Source organism: Arachis ipaensis, chromosome B10 (assembly GCF_059453495.1).
Source record: "Arachis ipaensis isolate K30076 ecotype BB chromosome B10, ASM5945349v1, whole genome shotgun sequence".
Classification (NCBI taxonomy): Eukaryota; Viridiplantae; Streptophyta; class Magnoliopsida; order Fabales; family Fabaceae; genus Arachis; species Arachis ipaensis.
This window is the reverse complement of record NC_142435.1, coordinates 87,660,729-87,678,553: the sequence shown is the minus strand read 5'-3', so window position 1 is coordinate 87,678,553 and position 17,825 is coordinate 87,660,729. Positions and strand designations below refer to the sequence as shown.

General features: G+C 36.2%; 1 non-coding gene and 1 pseudogene across 1 annotated transcript; one reads left to right on the top strand and one right to left on the bottom strand.

Moving 5' to 3' along the window:
- LOC148580762 (uncharacterized) overlaps positions 1 to 17,825 on the bottom strand; it is a 65,264-nt pseudogene that overhangs the window by 21,547 nt on the left and 25,892 nt on the right.
- LOC148580764 (small nucleolar RNA R71) lies at positions 635 to 742 on the top strand. Its single transcript, XR_015895836.1, has one exon. It is a non-coding gene; the product is annotated as a small nucleolar RNA R71 (small nucleolar RNA).

Below are 17,825 nucleotides of genomic sequence, written 5' to 3'. Positions count from 1 at the left end.
TGGAAGACCTTGTTTCATTCATGAAACTTACAGTGGCCTTAGATAGATCAGAGACTAGATTTGCTAAATTAGAAGCATTTTGTTCAGAGTTCTCTGTCTGTTGCTGAGTTGATGATGGAAAAGGCTTGCTATTGCTAAACCTGTTTCTTCCACCATTATTAAAGCCTTGTTGGGGCTTTTGATCCTTCCATGAGAAATTTGGATGATTTCTCCATGTTGAGTTATAGGTGTTTCCATAAGGTTCACCTAAGTAATTTACCTCTGCTATTGCAGGGTTCTCAGGATCATAGGCTTCTTCTTCAGAAGATGCCTCTTGAGTACTGTTGGATGCAGCTTGCATTCCATGCAGACTCTGAGAGATCGTATTGACTTGCTGAGTCAATATTTTATTCTGAGCCAATATGGCATTCAGAGTATCAACTTCAAGAACTCCCTTCTTCATAGGCGTCCCATTACTCACAGGATTCCTTTCAGAAGTGTACATGAACTGGTTATTAGCAACCATGTCAATGAGTTCTTGAGCTTCTGCAGGCATTTTCTTTAGGTGAATGGATCCACCTGCAGAGGTGTCCAGTGACATCTTTGATAGCTCCGATAAACCATCATAGAATATATCCAATATGGTCCATTCTGAAAGCATGTCAGAAGGACACTTTTTGGTCAACTGTTTGTATCTTTCCCAAGCTTCATAGAGGGATTCACCTTCTTTCTGTCTGAAGGTTTGAACATCAGCTCTAAGCTTGCTCAGCTTTTGAGGAGGAAAGTACTTGGCTAAGAAAGCCGTGACCAGCTTATCCCAAGAGTTCAGGCTGTCTTTAGGTTGAGAATCCAACCATAATCTAGCTCTGTCTCTTACAGCAAAAGGGAAAAGCATGAGCCTGTAGACTTCAGGATCTATTCCATTAGTCTTAACAGTATCACATATCTGCAAGAATTCAGTCAAGAACTGAAAAGGATCTTCAGATGGAAGTCCATGAAACTTGCAGTTCTGCTGCATCAGAGAAACTAATTGAGGTTTCAGCTCAAAGTTGTTTGCTCCAATGGCAGGAATGGAGATGCTTCTTCCATGTAAATTGGAATTAGGTGCAGTGAAGTCACCAAGCATCTTCCTTACATTATTATTATTTTCGGCTGCCATCTCCTTTTCTTGTTCGAAAATTTCTGAAAGGTTATCTCTGGATTGTTGTATTTTAGCTTCTCTTAATTTTCTCTTCAGAGTCCTTTCAGGTTCTGGATCTGCTTCCACAAGAATGTTCTTATCCTTGCTCCTGCTCATATGACAATGAAGAAGGCACAAAAATAATAATAATAATAATGGAGATCCTTTATACCACAGTATAGGGATCCCTGTGTGAGTGGAAGAAAAAGGGGGAGACAAAGAATGTGATGTAAAGGAAGAAACACAACTGTACGGATGGAAGAGATGTGAGATGAGATGTTAGGATATGAATGAATAAATAGAATAGGATGGGGGAGGGATAATTTTCGAAAATTATTTTGAAAAAGAGTTAGTGATTTTTGAAAAATGGTTTTTGAACATTGTTAGAAATTTTCGAAAAATTTTAAAAATTTAAAAATAAAAATAATTAGTTAATAAAAAAGAAATTTTTTGAAAAAGAGGGAAGATATTTTCGAAAATTAGAGAGAGAGAGTTAGTTAGGTAGTTTTGAAAAAGTTAAGAAACAAACAAAAAGTTAGTTAGTTAGTTGAAACAAATTTTGAAAAGATAAGAAGTTAGGAAGTTAGAAAAGATATTTTGAAAAGATATTTTTGAAAAAGATAAGATAAGAAGATATTTTTGAAAAGATATGATTGAAATTAGTTTTGAAAAATATTTGATTTTTAAAATCACAATTAATGACTTGATTCATAAGAGATCACAAGATATGATTCTAGAACTCAAAGTTTGAATTTTTCTTAACAAGCAAGTAACAAACTTCAAATTTTTGAATCAAAACATTAATTGATTATGTTATTTTCGAAAATTTGGTACAAAAATAAGAAAAAGATTTTTGAAAAATATTTTTGGAATTTTCAAAAATAACTAAGAATTTTGAAAAAGATTTGATTTTTGAAAAAGATTTTGAAAAAGATAAGATTTTCAAATTGAAAATTTGATTTGACTCATGAGAAACAATTTGATTTTAAAAATTTTTGAAAAAGTCAACTCAAATTTTCGAATTTGATGAGAGAAAAAGGGGAAGATATTTTTTTTGATTTTTTTGAATTTTTATGAAAACATGAAAATTATGCAATGCATGAAATTTTTAGATCAAAACAATGAATGCATGCAAGAATGCTATGAATGTCAAGATGAACACCAAGAACACTATGAAGAACATGATGAACATCAAGAACATATTTTTGAAAAATTTTTAATGCAAAGAAAACATGCAAGACACCAAACTTAGAATTCTTTAATGCTTACGCACTAAGAATTCAAGAATGCATATGATAAACATGAAAAGGCACAAAACAAAAAATCATCAAGATCAAACAAGAAGACTTACCAAGAACAACTTGAAGAACATGAAGAACACCATGAATGCATGATATTTTCGAAAAAATGCAAGATGCATATGCAAGTGACACCAAACTTATGATATGACTCAAGACTCAAACAAGAAACACAAAAATATTTTTGATTTTTATGATTTTCTAATTTTTTTTTTTTGGATTTTTATTTTATGTTTTTCGAAAAATAATTTTGAAAAAGAAAATAAGGATTCCAAAATTTTTAATATGAATTCCAGGAATCTTATGCTCTAAAGCTCCAATCAAAGGGTCAGGCATGGCTTAATAGCCAGCCAAGCTTTAGTATGTAACTCAGACATGACACGCCTGACATTCCTTACATTCAACAGCCAATTGACTAAGAAAGATAAAGAAGCTCTTCTCTTGAGACATGGCTTTACAGCCAGCCAGGCTTCAACATGCTCCATGAAACACTAGAATTCATTCTTAAAAATTCTGAAAGGAAAATATATTTTTGAAAACATTTTTATTTTAAAAAATTTTTTTTTTTTTCGAAAACAAAGGAAGAATTTTTGAAAAATTTTTTGAAAACAAGACAAAAAGAAAATTACCTAATCTGAGCAACAAGATGAACCGTCAGTTGTCCAAACTCAAACAATCCCCGGCAACGGCGCCAAAAACTTGGTGCACGAAATTGTGATCTCTGGTAATGGCTTCTTAGGCCAGATACTCTGATCTAGTTTTACAGTCTGTCACAACTTCGATACAACTAACCAGCAAGTGCACTGGGTCGTCCAAGTAATACCTTACGTGAGTAAGGGTCGAATCCCACGGAGATTGTTGGTATGAAGCAAGCTATGGTCACCTTGTAAATCTCAGTCAGGCGAATATAAAACAGTTATGTGGTTTTCGAATATTAATTAATAAAATAGGGATAGAGATACTTATGTAATTCATTGGTAGGAATTTCAGATAAGCGAATGGAGATGCTTTTCGTTCCTCTGAACCTCTGCTTTCCTGCTATCTTCATCCAATCAGTCTTACTCCTTTCCATGGCTGGCTTTATGCAAGGGCATCACCGTTGTCAGTGGCTACATCCCCTCCTCTCAGTGAATAATATGCTCACGCACCCTGTCACGGCACGGCTATTCATTTGTCGGTTCTCGATCATGCTGGAATAGGATTCACCCTCCTTTTGCGTCTGTCACTAACGCCCAGCAATCGCGAGTTTGAAGCTCGTCACAGTCATTCAATCATTGAATCCTACTCGGAATACCACAGACAAGGTTTAGACTTTCCGGATTCTCTTGAATGCCGCCATCATTCTAGCTTACGCCACGAAGATTCTGGTTAGGAGATCTAAGAGATATTCATTCTAGCTTAATTCATGTAGAACAGAAGTGTTTGTCAGGCACGCGTTCATAAGGGAGAAGGATGATGAGCGTCACACATAATCATCACCTTCATCACGTTCTTGGGTGCGAATGGGTATCTTAGAAGCGAAATAAGATGAATTGAATAGAAAACAGTAGTACTTGCATTAATCTTTGAGGAACAGCAGAGCTCCACACCTTAATCTATGGAGTGCAGAAACTCTACCGTATGAAAATACATAAGTGAAGGTCCAGGCATGGCCGAGATGGCCAGCCCCCAAAACGTGATCACAGGATCAGAATACAATCCAGGATTTCTAATACAATAGTAAGAGGTCCTATTTATAATAAACTAGTCACTAGGGTTTACAAGAGTAAGTAATTGATGAATAAATCCACTTCCGGGGCCCACTTGGTGTGTGTTTGGGCTGAGCCTGAGTGTTGCACGTGCAGAGGCCATTTGTGGAGTTGAACGCCAGTTTTTGTGCCAGTTTGGGCGTTCAACTTTGGTTTTGGATCCTTTTCTGGCGCTGGACGCCAGATTTGGGCAGAAGGCTGGCGTTGAACGCCAGTTTACGTCGTCAATTCTTGGCCAAAGTATGGACTATTATATATTGTTGGAAAGCCCTGGATGTCTACTTTCCAACGCAATTGGAAGCGCGCCATGTCGAGTTCTGTAGCTCCAAAAAATCCACTTTGAGTGCAGGGAGGTCAGAGTCCAACAGCATCAGCAGTCCTTTTTCAACCTCTGAATCTGATTTCTGCTCAAGTCCCTCAATTTCAGCCAGAAAATACCTGAAATCACAGAAAAACACACAAGCTCATAGTAAAGTCCAGAAATGTGAATTTAACATAAAAACTAATGAAAACATCCCTAAAAGTAACTAGATCCTACTAAAAACATACTAAAAACAATGCCAAAAAGCGTATAAATTATCCGCTCATCACAAATAAACAACGAATTATGTTATTTTACCATACATGCTAAGCGTATTTGTAAACAATTTAAAAAGGGGAATGATCGACTAACCTTTGCATAATCTAACATTGAAGTTTTAGTCTCAATGGACACAACTTGCCAATTAGTATATAACAATGTGACCAAATTAGAGTTTCTTGCAAGTGTTCCCAAGAACCGACTAAACAATTGAATCTGTGTCTTTGTTGGGCCTATGGGTTTGTCATTGTACCATGTTAACTCTATTTGTGTCTCCAAAGCATGAATATGCTTGAGTTGGGTGGGACCACGAATTTTTTTCTTTTTGCTACCTATTTCCAATCTCAATACTAGAAAATATTAACAAGAATACTAATCTAATGAATAAAAGAGTAATCTACTAAATACAAGATTCAGGTTGGTGCCTTTCACTATTTGCTATTGAAGAAAGGGATAAAGGCATTACCGAGTTGACTGTCACTACTATCACCAATGGTTGGATTGAGCTCATCATAATCATATTCATATTCTTCATCATTTTCATCTAATGATATCCCATATTTTTCAAAAAAATCGTCTAAAGTCATAGCAGGGATAAGAGGCTCAATCTTATATTCTTCTTCGTTGGCATCTTCTTCATTCGATTCCTTCATCGGTATTTTATTGGTCGGCTTCTTGCTTTGACCCTCAGCGTCATTGGTATTTATCACAGCTTTATCAGTCTCCACCTTTGATTTTTTCATTGGTACCTTCTTCCTAGACGGCTTCTTCCTACCTTGATCCTCATGTTCAATGGCTTTCATCTTGACTAGATGATTTTTTTCGTTGGAATTCTTTGTTGGCATCTTGATTTGATCCTCACCGTCTTTGATGTTTATTATCTTCTTGATTACCATTTTGCTTTAACCTTCATCGTCACCTCTTGTCAGCACCTTTTTTGACATCTTGCCCTTTTTCCTTGTCTCATGTTTACTACTATTAGCCCCACATGCAGCTAAAATATGTTCCCTTTCTATTTGAAATTATTTTAGCAAGGAATAAGCACTTGTGAATTGAATTTTTCCTAATGCTAAGTCTAACAAATTGGTGTATGAGGCAAACTAATTTGCCACTCACACACTGCCTCGGCCACACTATTGGGCTTTAATTGTAATATAAACTTAATAGTAAGCAATGATGCTTCCCACGGTGTCCAAATTGAGCCCAGTCCACTGTGGCACTATCATAATTCTTTATTCTTATTCTTGCCCACAAGCATTAATTATTTCTCTTGTCAAAACTCAAAAGAAATGCCCTCATGCACTGAACAATTCCTCCACGCAGCAAATTTGGCAAAGAATCATGTTATTTTTATTATAAAGTTAACTATATCTTCACATAAAAGTCATAACTAGGACAATAACATATATTAAGTATATCAAATTATCAAACTATTGTGTTTATATTAAAATGTTTACATTTTTATTATTTTATTACCGCACTTAAAATTTTGATTCGCTGCACCATTTATATATTGAATTATAACCCAAAACGGTAATACATGAATAGACTAAACATAAAGCTGATTCACCTTCTTATTCTGCTCTCTCACCTCAACTTTAATTTCTTTATCTACATCTATCACCATACTTCAACATTGGCCGTTATTCCGTTAATAAACTTGAATATCTTGTGATTTAAAACTATTGGCCAGAACCAGATTCACTTCTAGAAAATTTTATCATTCTAGAAAACCTTAATTGTGTGATTATAATAGTTAGATATTCTTAAATCTTAATCATAGACTCATAGTGATGAAAGTTGTGAGATTATGATAAACGAAAATTACTATAAGTGAGATCTTTAGAATATTGATTACCTAAGGAATGTAAAATAAGCAATTTAACTTCACAAAATAACCAAAACACAAGCTCTATAAACTGTTAGAAGTTCTCAATACCTTGTACCATAGGCACCATGACCTTTGAGAAGACTCTGTGTGACCTGGAGTCAAGTATAAACCTCATGCCTCTCTCTGTAATGGAGAAGCTAGGGATCATTGAGGTACAAGCTACAAGAATCTCACTAGAGATGGCAGATAATTCAAGAAAACAGGCTTATAGACTTGTAGAGGATGTCTTGGTAAAGGTTAAAAACCACTACATCCCTGCTGATTTCATAATCCTAGACACTGGGAAGTGTATGGATGAATCCATCATCCTTGGCAGACCCTTCCTAGCCACAGCAAAAGCTGTGATTGATGTTGACAGAGGAGAATTGGTCCTTCAAGTGAATGAGGACTCCCTTGTGCTTAAAGCTCAAGGATCTCCCTCTGTAGTCATGGAGAGGAAGCATGAAAAGCTTCTCTCAATGCAGAGTCAAATAGAACCCCCACATTCAAACTCTATGTTTGGTGTTAGGAGGCCATTATCATGCTCTGAGTATCTGTGAGGCTCTATGAGAGCCCACTGTCACGCTATTGACATTAAAGAAGCGCTTGTTGGGAGGCAACCCAATTTTATTTAATCATATCAATTTATTTTCTATTGTTATTTTATGTTTTCTGTAGGTTGATGATCATGTGAAGTCACAAAAACCAACTGAAAGAGCAAAAACAGAATCAAAAACAGTATTAAAAATAGCACACCCTGGAGGAGAAGCTTACTGGCGTTTAAACGCCAGTAAGGGTAGCAGAATGGGCGTTAAACGCCCAGTCTGGCACCATTCTGGGCATTTAACGCCAGAAAGGGGGCACAGAGCTGGCGTTAAATGCCAGAAATGGGCAGCAACCTGGTGTTTAACGCCAGGATTGGCAATCAAGGGGGTGTTTACGCGCCAATATGGTGCATGGATGAGAAATCCTTGACACATCAGGATCTGTGGACCCCACAGAATCCCCACCTACCTTATCTCTCTCTCCCTTCTTCACACCTCAATACCTCTTCCCCAAAAAAACCCCTTACCTATCAAATCCTACCTTCTTCTCCATAATCTCTTCACCAATCCACATCCACCCATCATAAAACCCCACCTACCTCACCATTCAAATTCAAACCACTTTCCCTCCCAAACCAACCCATACATGGCCGAAACCTGCCCCTCTCTCCACTCCTATGTAAACACATCTTCACTCCTTCATTTTCACACAACGTAAACACTCCTTCTCCCCCTTAGCCGAACAACTAAACCCCCTCCATCTCCTCTATTTTTTCTTCTTCTACTCTCTTCTTTCTTCTTTTGCTCGAGGATGAGAAAACCTTCTAAGTTTGGTGTGGTAAAAGCGTTGCTTTTTATTTTTCTATAACCATTTATGGCACCAAAGGCCGGAGAAGCCTCTAGAAAGAGGAAAGGGAAGGCAATTGCTTCCACCTCCGAGTCATGGGAGATGGAGAGATTCATCTCAAAGGGCCATCAAGACCACTTCTATGAAGTTGTGGCCAAGTTATCTGTACCCTATGCAATTCAGCTGGAATTGACATAGAGGAGACATCCTCATTGAAGAGGACAAGCCCATCACTAAGAAAAGGATGGAGCAAACAAGAGAGCCCACTCATGGACCTCAACAAGAGCATGAGGAAATTTCTCATCATGAAATCCCTCAGATGCCTCAAGGGATGCACTTTCCTCCACAAAATTATTGGGAGCAAATCAACACCTCCCTAGGAGAATTAAGTTCCAATATGGGACAACTAAGGGTGGAGCACCAAGAGCATTCCATCCTCCTCCATGAAATTAGAGAAGACCAAAGAGTCAAGAGGGAGGAGCAACAACGGCAAGAAAGAGACATTGAGGAGCTCAAGCACTCCATAAGATCTTCAAGAGGAAGAACAAGCCGCCATCACTAAGGTGGACCCGTTCTTTAATTTTCTTATTCTTTATTTTTCTATTTTTCGTTTCCTATGCCTTATGTTCTCTCTATGTTTGTGTCTTTACTACATGATCATTAGTGTCTTAGTGTCTATGCCTTGAAGCTATGAATGTTCTATGAATCCATCACCTTCCTTAAATGAAAAATATTTTTAATTGAAAAAGAAAAAGAAGTACATGAATTTCGAATTTTAAAATAGTTTAATTATTTTGATGTGGTGGAAATACTTTTTGTTTTCTGAATGAATGCTTGAACAGTGCATATTTTTTATATTATTGTTTATGAATGTTAAAATTGTTGGCTCTTGAAAGAATAATGAAAAAGGGGAAATGTTATTGATGATCTGAAAAATCATAAAATTGATTCTTAAAGCAAGAAAAAGCAGTGAGCACAAAGCTTGCAAAAAAAATGCAAAAAAAAGAAAGAAAAAGAAAAAGAAAAAGCAAACAGAAAAAGCCAATAGCCCTTTAAACCAAAAGGCAAGGGTAAAATAAAAAGGATCCAAGGCTTTGAGCATCAGTGGATAGGAGGGCCTACAGGAATAAAATCCTGGCCTAAGCGGCTAAACCAAGCTGTCCCTAACCATGTGTTTGTGGCGTGAAGGTGTCAAGTGAGAAGCTTGAGACTGAGCGGTTAAAGTCATGGTCCAAAGCAAAAAGAGTGTGCTTAAGAGCTCTAGACACCTCTAATTGGGGACTCTAGCAAAGCTAAGTCACAATCTGAAAAGGTTCACCCAGTTATGTGTCTGTGGCATTTATGTATCCGGTGGTAATACTGGAAAATAAAATGCTTAGGGTCACGGCCAAGACTCATAAAGTAGCTGTGTTCAAGAATCAACATACTGAACTAGGAGAATCTATAACACTATCTGAATTCTGATTTCCTATAGATGCCAATCATTCTGAACTTCAAAGGATAAAGTGAGATGCCAAAACTGTTTAGAAGCAAAAAGCTAACAGTCTCGCTCATCTAATTAAGACCGATCTTCATAGATGTTTTTGGAATTCATTATATATTCTATTTTTTTATCCCACTTTGTTTTTAGTTGCTTGGGGACAAGCAACAATTTAAGTTTGGTGTTGTGATGAGCGGATAATTTATACGCTTTTTGGTATTGTTTTTAGGTAGTTGTTAGTATGTTTTAGTTACTTTTTAGTATATTTTTATTAGTTTTTAAATAAAAATCACATTTCTGGACTTTACTATGAGTTTGTGTATTTTTCTGTGATTTCATGTATTTTCTGGCTGAAATTGAGGGACCTGAGCAAAAATCTGATTCAGAGGTTGAAAAAGGACTGCAGATGCTGTTGGATTCTGACCTCCCTACACTCGAAGTGGATTTTCTGGAGCTACAGATACCGAATTGGCGCGCTGTTAATTTTGTTGGAAACTAGACATCCTGGGCTTTCCCGTAATATATAATAGTCCATACTTTGCCCGAGATTGGATGGCCCAAACCGGTGTTCCAAGTCAGCATAAAAATTATGGCGTCAAAACGCCAGAACTGGCATAAAAGCTGGAGTTAAACGCCCAAATTGACACAAAAGCTGGCGTTTAACTCCAAGAAAAGTCTCTACATGTGAAAGCTTCAATGCTCAGCCCAAGCACACACCAAGTGGGCCCGGAAGAAGATTTCAACATTAATTACCTATTTTTGTAACCCTAGGCTACTAGTTTTCTATAAATAAGACCTTTTGCTATTGTATTTCATACTTTTGATCATAGAATCTTTCAAACTTGTATGTTCATCTTTGGAAGGCTGGCCATTTGGCCATGCCTAGACCCTTTTGTTCTTATGTATTTTCAACGGTGGAGTTTCTACACACCATAGATTAAGGTGTGGAGCTCTGCTATTCCTCATGAATTAATGCAAAGTACTATTATTTTTCTATTCAACTCAAGCCTATTTCTTCTCCAAGATATTCATTCGCACTCAAGAACATGATGAATGTGATGATTATGTGACACTTATCACCATTCTCACCTATGAACGCGTGCCTGACAACCACTTCCGTTCTACATGCAAACAAGCTTGAATGTGTATCTCTTGGGTTTTTAATCTCAGATTAGAACCTTCGTGGTATAGGCTAGAATTATTGGCGGCCATTCCTGAGATTTGGAAAGTCTAAACTTTGTCTGTGGTATTCCGAGTAGGATCTAGGAAGGGATGACTGTGACGAGCTTCAAACTCACGAGTGTTGGGCGTAGTGATAGACGCAAAAGGATCAATGGATCCTATTCCAACATGATCGAGAACCGACAGATGATTAGCCGTGTGGTGACAGTGCATTTGGATCATTTTCACTAAGAGGACGGGAAGTAGCCATTGACAACGGTGATGCCCAACATACAGCTTGCCATGGAAAGGAGTATGAATGATTGGATGAAGGCAATAGGAAAACAGAGGTTCAGGAGGAACAAAGCATCTTCATACGCTTGTCTGAAATTCTCACCAATGAATTACATAAGTGTCTCTATCTTATTTTATGTTTTATTTATATTTTAATTATCAATTCTCCATAACCATTTGAATCCGCCTGACTGAGATTTACAAGATGACCATAGCTTGTTTCAAGCCGACAATCTCTGTGGGATCGACCCTTACTCACGTAAGGTTTATTACTTGGACGACCCAGTGCACTTGCTGGTTAGTTGTGCGGAGTTGTGACAAATAGTTGAGATTACAATTGTGCGTACCAAGTTGTTGGCGCCATTGATTATCACAATTTCGTGCACCAGTCTCAACAACAGTGTAGCATGATGAATGAACAGGAACAAAATTCAAAGCTAATTAAAGAATTTAAACACAAGGCAAGGCAAATACCTGGTGCTTAGTGAGCCTCTACGAATGGCTTTGGTCTTCTTACTTCTTAGGGTGGAGATTAAGAGCTTGACGTGTACTTCTTCTTCTTATAAACTTCCCTCAAGATAGCCTTCTACTTTTGAGAAATCACCGTCAACACTTGAGCAAAGGACAACCACACAACCTTGCTGCAAAAAAAACCCCCAAAATAAAAATGGCATTAACACAAACACCTGATATGCATAACAGCATAAGAAATCAAACTGTTAAAGAAAGAAAGCAACCCATCAAAGTAAATAGAGAAAACTCAGAAAGGCAACCCGCCGTAGACCGTACTCACCTCGCCATTGTTGTAACTGAAGCCACCGTAGTTAGGATTACATTTATAGAGAACTAAGTCATCATCTTCATATGGGATTACTTTTATAGAGAACTAAGTCATCATCTTACTTATCTTGATGTATATCTCAATACTTAGATATTTTTCAATCCATTCTACAATCTACATTCATCTTACTTATATTCTTACTTATTTAGACATCAAAATTTTCTGCAAGTATCTTTAATTCATTCATTTACTCAAAAACTGACGTGAACCCACTTCAAAGTTTTTACCACTGTCTATGACCTCTTTATAAAGCCCATTTACACATATACTATCTGTTTTAGTTGTAGGTACATATAAAAACATTTTAATCAAATTGAAAATAAATAAACCCGAAGGACAAAGCTGTTACTTTCTATTCCCCTTCAACGTGTTCTTTTTACTCTCTTATTTTTTTAAGTTCTTATTGCATACCCCACATATATAATATATGCTACTTGTTCTGATATAGTATAACCTAATATTGTTAATTTATACCCTAATAACCATTACCTGATTATTATCATGTGGCAAATCCAGAGAAATACTAAACTAAGAGCATAAACTTAAACTAAGGTATGTTGAATATATTTTACCAGGCCGTGGCTGAGAGCTGTGATATTATAACTTCTCCCACTTCAATACCAGTCTCCTCCCATGTTCTCTTCTCACATGCAGCTTCCTCTAAACTTTCTCCACCCTAAATACAACAAGTGGATACATGCAAATTAAACTTCTACATGTGTGTACAACTGATTAAAACTATAAAAACTAGGAAATGATCTATGCAAAACTAGGCCAATGAAACCTGGTTCCATTTCTGCCAATCCAATATGCTTACCACTTAATAGCATCAAAGGTATTAAAACCCTATTGCTGAACCTGAAAATATTTACATGAGCACCCAAACCCTATTGCTTCTGTTGAACTTGAAAAGAATACACAAGGTGAGCTCACGGTGACAGGGAGCTCGCAGTGAGGCAGAGACACGACGCAAAGCAGTGACAGCGACACACGACGCGAAATAGGGAAGCAACAGCAAGCCTCGTGAGGACGCAAAGAAGCAGCGACGACCCTCGGCTCACACAGTGAAGAGAGACAGAGTTCAGGTCCGCGATGGTGGGATTTTTGCCTTCGGCGATGGCTGGAGCTGGGAGAAAGGGAAACGGCGCAGTGGAGAGAGACTGAATTGAGCTCCAAAGGAGGTAGAAGAAGAAGAAGAACGAAACAGTGCACCACCACACACAGGGGTTTTGATGGCTAGCTAGGGATTTCTTCTTTTTCTTTTTTTCCTAAGTTACCAGCTAGGACTAATGGGGATTTTGGGAGGGAAGGGGGGATTTTGAGAGGGAGGAAAAACGGCCACGTTTTGGTTTTGGGGAGGGATGATAAAAATAAATGATAAAATGGGATTTTATCTAAAGAGAAGAAACGACGCAGTTTTGGGGATACCTTTAAAAACAAAATTAAAAAAACCGTGACTATAGGGTACTTTAGGCCACCCTCAATAACTGTGACTATAGATACTCTATGGTCACCCTTTTTCAGAAAACCGTAACTATAGATTCTTTTAGGTCGTCCCCCAAAACTGTGACCATAGATACCTTTAGGTCACTCAACAAAACCATGACCATAGACTCTTTTAGGTCACCATTTTGAAAAACCGTGACCATAGACCTTTTTAGGCCACCTCCCAAAATCGTGACCATAGACCCTTTTAGGCCACCCCAAAAACCGTGACCATAGACCCTTTTAGGTCACCCTTTTTTGAAAAACCGTGACCATAGACCCTTTTTGGTCACTGTAAAAAACCGTGACCATAGACCCCTTTAGGTCACCCCAAAACCGTGACCATAGACCTCTTTAGGTCACCACAAAAAACTGTGACCATAGACCCTTTTAGGTCACTCTTTTTTGAAAAACCGTGACCATCAATCCTTTTTTATCACTGTAAAAAATCGTGACCATAGACCCCTTTAGGCCACTCTTTTTTAAAAAACCGTGACCATAGGTACCTTTTTTAAAAAACTGTGAACATAGCTTTTTTTTGTCATGGTAAAAAATCGTGGCCATAGAAGGTCTATAATCATGATTTTTTACCGTAAAAAAAATCGTGTCCATAAACCCAAAATGTTGTAGTGGATAAACTTATACATACATATATATCCCCGTAAGACACATTTAATACTTGCTAGAAAATTTTGATAACTACGTAGGTTGGTTTAAAATATTAATCCTTCGATCTTAAAATAATTGTTCGAAAACAAGAACATACACCCATATTAAAAGAATGTTAAATGAATTTAGTAATTTCACAATTATACGAAAAAAAATACATTTGAACGAGTGGACGTATATAATTAATGTTTATTGTACTATCAAAACAAAATTAAAGAATGTTATTAGAATAAAATAATTGATCTCATCTTAAATTAAAAATTGACATTTATTTTAAAATAATTTTTTGGGATAAATATCCTGAAAAACAAAGAGTTTTGGATGTGATATAAAAGAATAATTGTTATGTACGCTCACATAACATGAATGCTTATAGGATTTAATAAGTTAACTTTTCTTTAAGCTAATATTGGCCAATATTTTTAATTCTAAATTTTATTAAACCTAAGCACTAAATTCTCTTAAAAGATAAAAGTTGAAAAATGATTTTATAATAAAAAAATTAAATAATATTACATGTCCAGTACATATTATTATGTTTGGCTAATACTTAGTCAACAATAATTTGCACTCATATTTACAGGTATTTTATATACAAAAAATATATAATTTACAACTATATTTATTAGAGTTTTACAAACATAAATCAATATATTTTGTACCTATGAAATCAATATAATTTGCATCCATATTTTTTAAAATTTGTACACATGAATTAGTAAAATGATAATTTAGTATTTTTTGCTAGTCAAATGATAGTCAAAAATAATAAAAATTGCTGACCCCAAGAGTTTTTCTAAAAAAATTATTGACGGTTAAAGATATAACCATTAATGTTGTCTTCTCTTATTAGTTTAAGTTTTTGAGGTAAGTAATTTTATAACATAGTATTAAAACTTCATGTTCAAAAAATATAGAATTTAATTTTTGGTGAATGTCAAAAATAAAAATTAGTATAAGGTAAATAAATGAAAAAATAATATCTACACAAAAATTAAACAAACTAAAAAAAAAATTGCTTAAAAAATATTCAAATATAATTTTCTTCTATTAACTTACTTTAAGATGGGTGATTTTATAATCATAACTACCTAAAATTAATATCCTGTAAATTGTTTTTGGGATGTATTATTTTTTCACATAAACAATTCATGACCGGAAAATGGTTATCCAAAATTAATATCCTGTAAATTGTTTTTGGGATGTATTATTTTTTCACATAATAAACAATTCATGACCGGAAAAAGGTTATCCAATTTATTGTTTCGTTCTCAGTATACATAAATTGGGACAACCAACTTGTATTGTTATTGATAATGGTGAAGTTCAGATGTTGCATGCTGATTGGGAATCAACTAAATCTTGGAATGTAGGAGAATATAAAAATATATAACTATATATATTAAGTAGAGGATGCTGAATTAATTAGGTTTCTGTTTTGGTAGCCCTAAGCTCTTTGCTTTCGTAGATTATTCTTTTTTAATTTTCTGGTGATTGTTTTAGCAGAGAAGCAGGGAGGGACAACGGGGGAGAACATACCCAACAATTACATATCGTTATATATTTATATGGTTAATTTTCTATATATATACTATATTTAGTGGTCTTTTATAACGTAAAGCAAGTTTTGTTACTCTTTATACCATTTGAAAGATCTAAAGTCAAGAAAAAAAAATCACCAACTCGTACTAATTTAGTAATTTTTATTTTAATAAATTAACTTTTACGTTATTGACTCATAAATTAAAAGATCAACGAATAAAATCTAAAACAATTGGACATTATTATCGTGTTAACTTATTTATTGCTACAATTGACACTTAATTGTAAGAATTTGATAATAGATTTAAAGACAATATCGTGGAATAGTTTTATAGCTATGAAATATTGTGAAAAAAAATAAGGTAGAAGATTAATTTCTTACCAATTATCTCATAATAAATATTAACAAAAATGGCAAGCTTTATGTAGGGCATCACCGTTGTCAATGGCTACATCCCATCCTCCTGTGAAAATGGTCCAATGCGCTGTCACTGCATGGCTAATCATCTGTCGGTTCTCGATCATACCGGAATAGGATTTACTATCCTTTTGCGTCTGTCACTACGCTCAGCACTCGCGAGTTTGAAGCTCGTCACAGCCATCCCTTCCCAGATCCTACTCGGAATACCACAGACAAGGTTTAGACTTTCCGGATCTCAGGAATGGCCATCCATGGGTTCTAACTTATACCACGAAGACGCTAATAACTCGGACTCGGTCCCCTGTATTAGATATTCAAGAGATATCCATTCAATCGAAGATAGAACGGAAGTGGTTGTCAGGCACGCGTTCATAGGGGAATGATGATGACTTTGTCACGATCATCACATTCATGTTGAAGTGCGAATGAATATCTTAGAAGCGGAATAAGTTGAATTGAATAGAAAAATAGTAGTACTTTGCATTAATCTTTGAGGAACAGCAGAGCTCCACACCTTAATCTATGGTGTGTAGAAACTCTACCGTGGAAAAATACAGAAATGAAAGGTTCAGGCATGGCCGAATGGCCAGCCCCCAAACATGATCTAAAGATGAAACTAAAGATGAAAACTCAATAGTAAAAAGTCCTATTTATACTAAACTAGTTACTAGGGTTTACAAAATTGAGTAAATGATGCAGAAATCCACTTCTGGGGCCCACTTGGTGTGTGCTTGGACTGAGCTTGAAGTTTACACGTGGAGAGGTCATTCTTGGAGTTGAACGCCATTTTGTAACGTGTTTCTGGCGTTGAACTCCACTTTGCAACTTGTTTCTGGCGTTTGACTCCAGAATGCAGCATGGAACTGGCATTGAATGCCAGTTTACGTTGTCAATCCTTATTCAAAGTATGAACTATTAAATATTTCTGGAAAGCCCTGGATGTCTACTTTCCAACGCAATTAAAAGCGCGCCATTTGAAGTTCTGTAGCTCCAGAAAATCCACTTTGAGTGCAGGGAGGTCAGAATCCAACAGTATCTGCAGTCTTTCTTCAACCTCTGAATCTGATTTTTGCTTAGGTCCCTCAATTTCAGCCAGAAAATACCTGAAATCACAGAAAAACACACAAACTCATAGTAAAGTCCAGAAATGTGATTTTTAATTAAAAACTAATAAAAATATACCAAAAACTAACTAAATCATAATGAAAACATACTAAAAACAATGCCAAAAAGCGTATAAATTATCCGCTCATCACAACACCAAACTTAAATTGTTGCTTGTCCCCAAGCAACTGAAAATCAAATAGGATAAAAAGAAGAGAATATACTATAAATTCCAAAATATCAATGAAACATAGCTCCAATCAGATGAGCGGGACTTGTAGCTTTTTGCCTCTTGAATAGTTTTGGCACCTCACTTTACTCATTGAAGTTCAGAATGATTGGCATCTATAGGAACTCAGAGTTCAAATAGTGTTATTGATTCTCCTAGTTCAGTATGTTGATTCTTGAACACAGCTACTTTATGAGTCTTGGCCATGGCCCTAAGCACTTTGTTTTCCAGTATTACCACCGAATACATAAATGCCACAGACACATAACTGGGTGAACCTTTTCAGATTGTGACTCAGCTTTGCTAAAGTCCCCAATTAGAGGTGTCCAGGGTTCTTAAGCACACTCTTTTTTTGCTTTGGACCTTGACTTTAACCGCTCAGTCTCAAGTTTCCACTTGACACCTTCACGCCACAAGCACATGGTTAAGGACAGCTTGGTTTAGCCGCTTAGGCCAGGATTTTATTCCTTTAGGCCCTCCTATTCACTAATGCTCAAAGTCTTGGGATCCTTTTTATTTACCCTTGCCTTTTGGTTTTAAGGGTTTTTGGCT